The 12,802-nt window shown below is 38.4% G+C and overlaps 1 long non-coding RNA gene across 3 annotated transcripts in view; it reads right to left on the bottom strand.

Annotated features, from left to right (window-relative positions):
• LOC139184883 (uncharacterized) overlaps positions 1-10,939 on the bottom strand; it is a 219,029-nt gene extending 208,090 nt beyond the window's left edge. For 2 of the 3 annotated variants that reach the window (XR_011568381.1, XR_011568380.1), the window contains exon 1: positions 10,187-10,939. This is a non-coding gene — a long non-coding RNA (uncharacterized lncRNA). The remainder of the gene's footprint in view (positions 1-10,186) is intronic. The other variant, XR_011568379.1, reaches the window with a different exon arrangement.
• Positions 10,940-12,802: the final 1,863 nt, after the last annotated feature.

Genomic DNA, 12,802 nt, shown 5'->3' with positions numbered 1-12,802 from the left:
ACAAAAAGGCTTAAATTGTAAATTAGGAGACAAGGGCTTAAAAAATTTCAGGCATTTCACAATCATGCCTTGATCCAGCCCTGCTTTTTATTATTTTTCCCTAACTTCCATAAAATGCTTATTACTACTTTTCCCAATCACAGAGGGCAGGGCAGAATATGCTCTACACTATGCAGGATACAAAAAAAAAAAAAAAACCCTAGGCAATGAAAGTATGTTCACTTAGTATAAGGAACATAATTGAAAATAAAAGCTAAATGACACCTGGATTTCAGCAGAAATCAGTTATCAAGGGAGAAAGGGTTTTCAAGACAACGAGAACCAGACAGTTAAACATTAGCTTGCATGGTTTGAAGTGTTTAGGTTTTGCAATGGTGTGGTTTGGAAGCTCTCCAGCAGAAAAACTATTTTCTTTTAAGAGGAGAGTTCTCTGTAATATTTTCTTTGCTGAAATGATGTGATCCTTAGTGACGTCTTATATGACCCAAACTTTAAATGAGTCCATTATTTAGTCGACCTCATTCTTACTAGGTTTTTACAGGTCAGCAATGAACTATCAACAGCTTCCTGATAATTAATCCTACTTACTCAAAGAACTGTTAGTCTGCTGTTCTTATCTATGCTAAAAGGAAGACTGTTAAAGGCACCAGACTTCCTCAGTGAATAATACAAACCAAACTGAAATCCTGCAGAAAAGGCCAACATTATAAGGTCTGAGAATGAAAAACCAGATTGAAAATGATGATGCTACCTTGTTCTCAAGTGCCTTATTTTCTGAAATTCTGTGGTTCGTCTGGCATAGGAAATGGCTTTATAGCAGAGTCGGCAGCACAACTAGTAGGGCTGGGAGAGGCTCTCTGGGTGGCTTTATCAAAATGTATGGACATTCAGCACATGCAGTTAGTTACCTGGGTGGTCCAGTTTGAGAAGCAACAAGGCAGGCATCCCAAGTAGCAACTTGTCAAGTTCCCAGTGGAAGTTAATTTCCTACAATTAGAGACTCATTCCTTTGACTACAAATTCTTTAAGAGTCTACTATTAGAATACTACTACAGTCTTTGGTTGTCCCCTACCCCAAAGCCATGACAAGCGTCTGATAGAAGGAGGGGAGAGAGGCAGATTTTCACAACTGATGCAGAGGATCCCAGGAAGAAGAAAGGTTATGGAATAGTAAGCTTGCTATGGCAGAGGAAGTAGGGAGTTAAAGCTGCTCTCATCTAGCAATTTGTAAGTAGGTCGTTGGAACATATGGGTCTTAACATGTTCCTAGATTGTGGGTGTGTGTATGTGTGCATGTAAAATGAAAAGGCTCACTATTAGATTCTGCCTCTCGTCAGCACAGTACAGCAAAGTTCCTCAGGCAAGGGCATGATTTATAATTAAAGGATTTCTGCATTTGCTAATTGCCCATGGCATGTACCCTTTCTTTCCAAGGCAAGCTTCTGAATTTCAATGATAATTTATTATAAATCTATTTCTCATCAGGTCAGAGACTACCCCAAAGAGCAGATTAAATTCAAGCTGCTCAAGCAGATATGGATAGAGAGACTCGTTTAGATGACCTTCTCTAAGAGAGGTCATTATATCCTATATTAGGCAAAATGAAACATAAACATGTCATTTGACCCAAGGCACAATACATTTTTTATCACTCACTATGGTGAAGTGGAGGAGGGCCTGGCAACCTGGAGGAGGGCATGGCAACCTGCTTCAGTATTCCTGCCTGGAGAATCCCCATGGACAGAGAAGCCTGGCAGGCTACAGTTCATGAGGTCGTAAAAAGTCGGACATGACTGAGTGACTAAATACAAGGTGATAATGCAAGTTTTTGAATATTTAGTTGTAGGGTGGTGACTTTTGTACATTAAACCAAATGAAGGTCAGATTGCATTGTCAAGAAGCTCAACAAAACTAGTATCATCACCTCAGAAGAGCAAAGAAAGTCTCAGAAGAAATGAAGACTAAATAGACACAGAATTTAATATTTCCTTCCCTTCATGCTACTTTTTTGGTAGCTATTCTGAACCCATTTATAAATGCCATCAATGGTGATCCTTCAATGGAGAGATCCATCGATGATATAGAAAAGCAATGCCTAGCTGAAAGGTAAGAGAAAGACCTACTGGTGACCATTAGGTTATGCTCTAATTCTTCTTAAAAGAAGTCTTTTAAAAAATGGCTGGTTATCTGTCATTTTCCTATATCTATGATACAATCCTATTAAATTATCATTCTGTACAAGTTACTATAAATAATTTCTTGAAGAATGGAATATAAATAAAGGAATGCAATGTTGTTGTTGTTTAGTCGCTAAGTCATGCCTGACTCTTTGCAACACTGTGGACTGTAGCCCACCAGGCTCCTCTGTCTACGGGATTCCCCAGGCAAGAATCCTGGAGTGAGTTGCCATTTCCTGCTCCAGGGGATCTTTCTGACCCAGGGATTGAACCTCTGTCTCCTGCATTGGCAGGTGGATTCTTTACCACTGAGCCACCTGGGAAGCCCATAGGGATGCAATACTTAAAATATGTAACAGAATGCTCTCCTGTCTCTTTCTGTCCTTTCTAAGTTGATCTCTTCCATCTCTATATATTTGAGGACATTTTTACGATGAAGACTCCTCTTTTGGCTGCATCTACTAGTCCCTTGGACTGCAAGGAGATCCAACCAGTCCATTCTAAAGGAGATCAGTCCTGGGTGTTCTTTGGAAGGAATGATGCTAAAGCTGAAACTCCAGTACTTTGGCCACCTCATGCAAAGAGTTGACTCATTGGAAAAGACTCTGATGCTGAGAGGGGTTGCAGGCAGGAGGAGAAGGGGACAACAGAGGATGAGATGGCTGGATGGCATCACCTCAAGTGACGTGAGTTTGAGTGAACTCTGGGAGTTGGTGATGGACAGGGAGGCCTGGTGTGCTGCAATTCATGGCATTGCAAAGAGTCAGACACAACTGAGTGACTGAACTGAACTGAACTGTCACCATCTTGGTATTGACCAGGGGTTTCTTGGATCACTATTGTTGTTTAGTCATTAAGTAGTGTCTGACTCTTTTGCAGCCCCATGGTCTGTAGCTCACAGGGCTCCTCTGTCCATAGAAATATCCAGGCAAGAGTACTGGAGTGGGCTACCATTTCCTTCCCCAGGGGATCTTCTCAACCCAGGAATTGAAACCATGTCTCTTGCATTGCAAGTGGATTCTTTACCACTGGGCCACCATAGAAGCCCCTTAGATCACCATTCATAGTGATAAACCCACTTCATGGTACAATCCACTACTTGTGCATCTATAGGAATATGCATAAGAAACTGAGAGAAAATATCGTGAAGTGATAAGATGGCCTCTGATATTTTCTATTGCACATTGTTCTATTTCACTGATATTGCTGTTCAACACCACCAAAATGATTGCGTGACCCATAGTTTGAGAGCAATTGTTGAAACTAGCATCACCATTTGCCCAGATCTATGCAGCAGCCTATTAGTTGGCTTTCCTTTTTCTATATTTACTTCTTTGATTCCCTATTCCATAGAGCAGTGAGGAGACTCTCAAAAGATAAACCAGAACATATATAACTCCCCTGCACAACCCCTTCAGTGGCTTCTTGCCTTCATAGCAAAGTTCAAACTATTCACCGTGGCCTTGACGTGATAGAGCCCTTGACCTTCTCCAGCCTTATCTTATGACCTCTCTTCTTCCTCAATATATTCTGGCCCTCCATAACTTGTGTCTGTACCTCCAGGACACCAGATTCTTGCTGCCTGTGTATAAGCCATTCCAGCTGCCAGGAACACTCATTCCCCAACTTCTCATGGCTAGCCATTGCTTATCCTTTAATTCTTGACTTAATTATTTTCTCTACAGAGAGCCCTTTCTTTACCACCTTTGTTGGAATCAATCACTCCTTCTTCTTATCTATTTCAGCCTATTGTTTGAACATGTACCACATTAGAAAAATCAGGAAAAAAAAATATGGCAGCTAAAACACTCTGATTAACACATAGGATGGGGTGGTGGGAGGAGGACCCAGAGAAGAAAATTGCACAGCATTTGGGGGCTGGTTCACATCATCCTAGGATCAAGAGCTTGGAGTTTGGAAATGTGATTTTATGTGAAGCATCTTGACTTTTAATTTTAGTTTAGTACTGAATCACATTAATTTTGAAAAAGCTACATGTCTCTATTGTACCAGAAGAATGAAGGAAAGAAAGGGTGTAGTTATACGCAGGCCAACAATTTAAAAAGAAGCTGTCAGGTCACAGAATTGGTGATGACAGAGGAAATCAAAGTGACAGATTGAACAGAAAGACAGTGTTTAGGTAAATGGGTCAGAGGCTGCTGCTAGAACCAGCTTCTGCCAGCTGGCTGTTCTTGAGATTTCTTCTTGGCTCAGAACTTAATTCAAGGGTTTCATGTTGTGTTTTAATAAGGAAGATGTTTCCATCCTTGAAACATCTCTTCCCTAACTTTGGAGATCCTTCCTGTTACAGAGATCACAGGTAACCTGCCAGTTTAGTACATTGGCAGTCCTGTTGAAGAGGCACTGTTAACTTAGTCCTTTTGAAGACAAAAGGAGAAGGGGGTGGCAGAGGATGAGATGGTTAGGTGGCATCACTGACTCAATAGACATGAATTTGAGAAAACTCTGGGAGGGAGTGGAGGACAGATGATCCTGGTATGCTACAGTCTGTGTGGTTGCAGAGAGTCAGACATGACTGAGCGACTGAACAACAACAACAAAACTTAGTCCCAGGGTCTAACAGTCCCCGTCTCTAACCCAGCAGTTCCAGATGTACAAGCAGATTTTGTACATGGGGTCACCCCTCACCAGCAACCAGCTGGAGGATGGATATACCTGTTTAGGAGTCCAGGAGACAGTTGGAATCAGATACATTTAACTGGGCCTCAAGGTAGACGTCCTGAGAGAGAATTCCCTGAAGCCAGAGACTGGGAGCATCATCTGAACCTCCCAGGGCCTGATGCCCAGGAGAGCACCACAAGTCTCCTGGCCCCTCCCTCTGCCATCACAGGCTTCTGCTCCTAAGCATTAGGTCCTATCCAGCTCCTGTGGAAGAGTTAGTCTGCAAAGTACCAGGCATGCTCTGAGAAACATCATCATGCATTTTCTCATCTCATCTCATGTTGCCCAGTCTACCCTTCCAGTTTGGCCTGCCATTATACTCTCACATTTATTTGTTTCCAGCTCAGCACTGGGGGATTGTCATAGATTTCTCCAAATCTATGACATAAATGTATATGTGCTGCGGGTGTCATATCTTTCTAGGCCCCTATAATTCCTCAACAGGAATTTATGTTAACTCTTTTACTCCTCCTTGCACCCTCTGAGGTTCAGCCTTGGATAGAGTTTACCAAGGTGGTCAGTGGTACTTCTAGTTGCTAAGTCATATCTGACTCTTGCAACTGCCATGGACTGCAGCCTGTCAGGCTTCCCTGTCTGTGGGATTTCCCAGGCAAGAATACTGGAGTGGGTTGTCATTTCTTTCTTCAGAGGATCTTCCCAACCCAGGGATCAAACCCACATTTCCTGCATTGCTGGCTGATTCTTTCCTGCTGAACCATCAGGGAAGCTCATGGCCACATCAAATGAAGCACGGGCTGCTTTTGAAGGGACTAATTGTTTTTGAGAGTTCTCATTTAAAAAAAAAAAAATCTGTGTTGAGAACAAGGGAAAATATCCATCCCCAGGGTTCCTGCATCTGACCCTCAACCTCCTGATTAAATCACTTCATTTTAGAATAAAGCACTTGGCTATTTCCATATCAGCCACTGACTTTTCCCAAGGAATGAATAATAAGGAAGATGTGACATTAACTAAGGCAGCCTTGCCGTAAGGTTAAAGGAACACAGACAGCTGATCTCCAGGATCTCTGGACCTTTGGAACAAATGCCATTTCTCCCTAGGGCCAAGATGCTTTGAATTAAAATTTATTAAAAACAAAATGAACTGGCTATTTTTGGACTAGAATTTGACCTATTACCTAAATCCAGATTGAAAATGCTTTGTGAAGTTCTGTTGTAAGAGCAGCCATTTCTTTTTGTTTCTTCCTCTCTCTTTCATTCTTTCTTTTTCCTTTTATTATATATAATATCCTAAGTGAACAATGCAAAGAAATAGAGGAAAACAATAGAATTGGAAAGACTAGAGGTCTCTTCAAGAAAATTAGAGATACCAAGGGAACATTTCATGCAAAGATGGGCACAATAAAGGACAGAAATGGTATGGACTTAACAGAAGCAGAAGATATTAAGAAGAGGTGGCAAGAATACATTGAAGAACTGTAAGAAAAATGATCTTAATGACCCAGATAACCACGATGGTGTGGTTACTCACCTAGAGCCAGACATCTTGGAGTGAAAAGTCAAGTGGGCCTTAGGAAGCATTACTACGAACAAAGCTAGTGGTGGTGATGGAATTCCAGTTGAGCTATTTCAAATCCTAAAAGATGATGCTGTGAAAGTGCTGCACTCAATATGCCAGCAAATTTGGAAAACTCAGCAGTGTTCACAGGACTGGAAAAGGTCAGTTTTCATTATAGTCCCAAAGAAGGGCAATGCCAAAGAATGTTCAAACTACTGCACAATTGCGCTCATTTCACATGCTAGCAAAGTAATGCTCAAAATTCTCTAAGCTAGGCTTCAATAGTATGTGAACCGAGAACTTCTAGATGTTCAAGCTGGATTTAGGAAAGGCAGAGGAACCAGATGTCAAATTGCCAACATTTGTTGGATTATAGAAAAAGCAAAAGAATTCCAGAAAAACATCTACTTCTGCTTCATTGACTACATTAAAGCCTTTGACTGTGTGGATCACAATAAACTGTGGAAAATTCTTAAAGATATGAAAATACCAGACCACCTTACCTACTTCCTGAGAAACTTGTATGCAGGTCAAGAAGCAACAGTTAGAACCAGACATGGAACAACAGACTGGATCAAAACTGAGAAAAGGAATACGTCAAGGCTGTATATTGTCACTCTGCTTATTTAACTTATATACAGAGTACATCAAACAAAATCCTGGGCTGCATGAAGAACAAGCTGGAATTAAGATTAGCGGGAGAAATATCAATAACCTGAGATATGCACATGACACCACCCTTATGGCACACAGTGAAAAGGAACTGATGAGCCTCTTGATGAAAGTGAAAGAGGAGAGTGAAAAAGCTGGCTTAAAACTGAATATTCAAAAAAATGAAGATAATTGCATCTGGTCCCATCACTTCATGGCAAATAGATGGGGAAGCAATGCAAACAGTGACAGACTTTATTTTCTTGCACTCCAAAATCACTGGACATGTTGACTGCAGCTATGAAATTAAAAGATGCTTGCTCCTTGGAAGAAAAGCTATAAGAAATTTAGACAGCATATTAAATAGCAGAGACATTACTTTGCCAACAAAGGTCTGTCTAGTCAAAGCTATGGTTTTTCCAGTAGTCATATATGGATGTGATACTTGGACCATAAAGGAGGCTGAGCACTGAAGAAATCATGTTTTTGAACTGTGGCGTTGGAGAAGACTCTTGAGAGTTCCTTGGACTGCAAGGAGATACAACTAGTCAATCCTGAAGGAAATCAGTCCTGAATGTTCATTGGAGGGACTGATGCTGAAGCTGAAGTTCTAATACTTTGGCCACCTGATGCAAAGAACTGACTAATTATAAAAGACCCTGATGCTGTGAAAGATTGAAGGCAGGAGGAGAAGGGGATGACAGAGGAAGAGATGGTTGGATGGCATCACCAACTCAATGGACATGAGTTTGAGCAAGCTCCAGGAGATGATGAAGGACAAGGAAGCCTGGCATGCTGCAGTCCATGGGGTCACAAAGAGTCAGACATGACTGAGTTGCTGAACAACAATATGTAATATCTTATTCTCAAATAATGTAACAAATACGAAACATAGGAAACCTCTGGGAATTCAACAGAATTTTTGTAATTATGGGGATGATCCACTGACAGAGCAGTAACAAAAAACAGACTTCAACTGACAAGAACTGTCTGCAGAGGATGATCAAGTCAGAAATTTGATTGTTTCATATGTTTGAATAACATAATCTGACACAGATGCTGAACCAACTTATGCTATAATGATATCATATTTGATATTTTCTACTTAGTTGTACTCAAAGTTCAATTTCTCAGTGCTATTATATACAGTAAAATATGTTGTAGGTATTTATTAGCCAAAACTGGATTTAAGAAAACAAAGAGGAATTAGCCCCAAATGAGAGCAAATTAGACGAAGGCCAAAGATGAACAGAACCTTATGGATAGCTATAAAGTCACAGCAAGAGACTAAAACTGGGGATCCCTGTATTTAAGAAGACTACTGTGCTCTTTAGTGAGATACCACATTTTCCCACAGGCTTTGGGAGAATAACATTTCAATTTTTCAGACCTGATATTTGTGGTCAGTGCTTCAACTAGGTGTACAAGAGCCTTTAAATGGGAGAGTATGGTGATATCTCTATGGGTTTGTGAATATTGAACTTCTGAGTCCCCTATATTTCATTTTTGCAATAACTTCACAATGGCCAACAGATGATACGATATATAGCTATCAGAGAAAAATGAACTGAAGGCATAATTAGAATCTTGTATGGTAGAAGGATGACCATTTTAGATTGTTGAAGTACATTTACATTTTAGATCACTGAAGAACTAAACAGATTTAAAATACACTGTCCCTTTTTCCTCATAAGCATATTCATATTTTAAGACCACATACTTTTAAAAATGTGAGCTATATAGTCACTATAGTTAAATGTCCTAAGAAAATAATAAGGATAAAAGTTTTTATTGAAAAACTTACTACTATAAAATTTGAATAAGTAGTAACATAACATCCTCATACAATTAAAAGTAATATTTCAAATTTTATGGCTTGTGTATGAAAGCACAATTTGAAATCTAAAGCTGATTATACTTCATAAATTATTTGATTTGAAAACAGAACAGTGCTGGAAACTTCTGAAGTATTCCCAGAAGCATTCAAAAATAAACTAGAGAAAAGTTAAATCGACAAAAAGAAAAACAAAACCCTCATTAATCGTACATAATCAGGGCTTCAGAAAAATGAGTCAACAGATGATCATAAAATTGGAATCTATTTCATAATGGCATTGACAGTTATTAAAAGCTTATTAAAAGTTTAAAGCTTAGCATATTCCAAATGAAAACGTTATCTTCCTAAATAAAGAACTTTTACTAGACACACAGAACTTATTTAGGTTATTTAATCTAGGTTATTTGCCAGGTTTTTAGGTAACCATAGTGATCAGACCTAAAGGATTTACAAAAGGTTAATAACAGCCGATAGCACTAGATTGATTCAATAGCCATTTATCTGTATTAATGAATAGGGAATGAGAACAGATGTGTGAAAGAATCAACATCTAGAGAAAAAATTAGGGGAGATACAAGTACATGTGTATACCCACAGGTTCACATCCCACTGTGCTATTGTTACCAAACCCCCTCTGCAACACACACACACACACTTGAAATCCAGGGATTGCTCACTGCACGGGGATTTAAGAGGAGACGAAGGCTCAGACTACCCAGGTTTTACTGCAGCTTAAAGTGCATTTTGCAAAGCCTCTGGTTAATTTGATCAATACAGACATTCAAAATCAATAATGCAAGTTCCAGAGTAAATGTTTTGATCAAATTGATCGTTAATTAAATTTAGAAGACAACTAAAATTTCCATTGTGCTCTATTAAACACAAGAAGTTTAACCAGACATCTGGCTGTTTAATATCATGTAGATAAAATATCTAAATAATTAGCTTGTTTTTCAATTTTTTGTTCCAAATGTTTGCTATCTTTAGACACAAAGTGGATTAAGAATTAGTCATGATAATTCAATTTCTTTGATTTATGAAGAAGGTGTGACTCAAAATAATGACATACCCAATATGCAAAGGGTAATTATTTTTCATGTCAGAAATATTTAAAAGGCATTTAAAAGGCATCTCACTTCTTCTAGGGTTATAACATACAAAATAGAAAACACTGCAGTGTACAATAATACAGAATTATAATGTTACAGGAAAGTTTAAAATGAAATATGACTATTCTTATATTTTTATGATTATTCATTTTATTTTTTAAACAATGAACTAAAAATATAGATGTGTTACTTTGGTCATGAAATGGACTAACCTTGCAGGAGTATCCGTTGCTCCAGAGTTCAAAGTGCCTGTGTCATGTACATGCCCGTGACCGCTGACTTTCTCAATAGGTCCTGTAATCCAATGAAGGACAGAGGTAATGTTCCAAGACATGTCAGGAGTCGGAAACTAGAGTAAACTAGACAAGTCACAAGTGCTCACAAGGGGAATCTATTTTTAACACACAGCAAAGTCACATATTTCTGGTCAGTGCAAGTATGTTGAATTACTGCTCACAGAGATCGCACATTGAGTAGATGGAGAGAGTAAGGTTGCCAAATTAGTGCCAATGGAGAGCAAAATAAATAACTTCAGAATCTTAATGGAAACTAGGGAGTGGTTGTGGGACGAATTATCTCAGGTGCCATTATTTTTTTTCTGTTTTAATACTGTAAAATGACTTTCTGATAGGAAGAACACATGTACACCCATGGCTGATTCATGTGAATGTATGGCAAAAACCATCACAATATTGTAAAGTAATTAGCCTCCAGTTAAAATGCTGCTGTTAAGTCGCTTCAGTCATGTCCGACTCTGTGCGATCCCAGAGACGGCAGCCCACCAGGCTCCCCCGTCCCTGGGATTCTCCAGGCAAGAACACTGGAGTGGGTTGCCATTGCCTTCTCCAATGCAGGAAAGTGAAAAGTGAAAGTGAAGTCGCTCAGTCGTATCCGACTCTTCGAGACCCCATGGACTGCAGCCTACCAGGCTCCTCTGTCCATGGGATTTTCTAGGCAAGAGTACTGGAGTAGGGTGCCATTGCCTAAAATAAATTAAAAAAAAAAAAAAAAAGAATGTCACTTCTTTTATGCTAAACAATGACCTTACTGAGTAACTACAAATTTCAAAACCTGGAGGGCAGTTCAATTGCCCTTTGGAGATATCTTATCTAAACTGTGGGTACTTAATTATGTGTTAGCATGAACTCCCTTTTAACGTCCAGGACTCTGGCTGGAGATGTGGCTTCTCAGAAATCGATCTCCAGTCAGAAGCTTCCATGGTTCAAATAGTAATAACTTTGATAGCTCTTATTTTCTAGCCCCTATACTATCTCAAGTAATGATTCTTTTGTTTTTTTTTAAAGAAAGTTAAACTTGAATCTTTTATTCCATATTGCTAAAATATATCCAAATGTCTTAGTGCTTAGAGTCTGCAGCTAGTTTTCCCATTCACATTTTACTTAAGGAGCCAGCATTTTCAAGGTGGTGAAATTTATCTTCCTGGAGTCTGGTTTGAACAGTTTTTAAGAAGCCTGTCTATAAAAATGTTCATCACCCTAGTAGCTTTCGGGGAAAAAACCTTCATTTTAAATATTATTTGTTGTATTACTATCTGTTGTGTTCAGTTTCTCAGACTTTCTAAGACTCAGAAATGTGCTTTTTGGTTGCTTACAATTTTCCATAGTAATTTCTCCCAAACATCAGGATAGCATTAATTGTACTATTTTATTTCCCTCCCCATTCCACCCCTCTAGGTTGATACAGAACCCGTTTGAGTTCCCTGAATCATACAGCAAATTCCCCATTGGCTATCTATTTAATTGTACTGTTTATTTCTTTCTTTGCAGCAGATAATTTTGAGGTAAGGAAGGAAATTAAGAGGAAAAGATTTTAACAAAGAAAGTTATGGTAGAAATGTTTAAAAAATTCTTTTAAACAAGGAGGTATATGCATTACTGAATCAGTGTATGGTCTAAGCATGTGAGCAAATATACTTTTTGTAGCTGCTATAAATTCACATGGTAATTACACAATTTCTGAATTTGGCATATCAAAATGGTGCTGGTAAAATGGATATACACCATGTTTAATTATGTCCAAAATGTTGAAAGGTCATATAAATTAATGATCAGTGACCAATATGTCAATATATATGTACAAAGTAAGAGTTGGCTAAAAATATATCAGAATGAGCTGATATACCCACAGAAGACAGTTTTCTTTTTTTTTTTTTTTCCTCTCTCTCTCTTTTCACAAGATACATGAATATTTTGGCCAAATTCCTTTTAGAAAATAATTCATTATATAATGAATTAGAAAATAATTCATTATATTCATTATATAATGAATTAGAAATAGAATATAATGAATTCATTATATTCATTACATAATGAATTAGTATATAATTCATTATATTCCCGCCTTGTACCTTTCTCAAAGCTTTATAAGCACCACAGGTAAACATCCACATTTTCTTCAGAGAAGTTAAACATTCTTCTAGTACAAACTTGCAGAAGGAAAAACTTGCAATATAAATATGACTTTGGGGGAAAAGCAGTTTACTTATTCATATTTGGTAGGTTTTGAAAATACACGTGTATTTCTAGTTTACATTTTGCCAAATGAATGTGACTTTTGAATGTCTCTTTTGTTTGGAGAAAAGAAAACAGTCTGGTCCATGGGACTTGCAACATTGAAACAGCAAGCGTTTCACCAAGATGTCAAAACAGGAAGAACTTCTGGCATAATCAGCACTGATAGTAGCACAAGAAAACACTGGCTTGTCTTTCTGATGAAGAACTCTATTAAAGGATGATCTGCATTGAGTTTGATTTTAAGATTGATGACATAGGACTGTGTTGCTTGCATATTGAATTTCCAAAGCTCAG

The sequence above is a fragment of the Bos indicus genome, chromosome 9 (assembly GCF_029378745.1).
Source record: "Bos indicus isolate NIAB-ARS_2022 breed Sahiwal x Tharparkar chromosome 9, NIAB-ARS_B.indTharparkar_mat_pri_1.0, whole genome shotgun sequence".
In the NCBI taxonomy this organism is placed as follows: domain Eukaryota; kingdom Metazoa; phylum Chordata; class Mammalia; order Artiodactyla; family Bovidae; genus Bos; species Bos indicus.
This window is presented reverse-complemented; position numbering and strand designations above follow the sequence as displayed.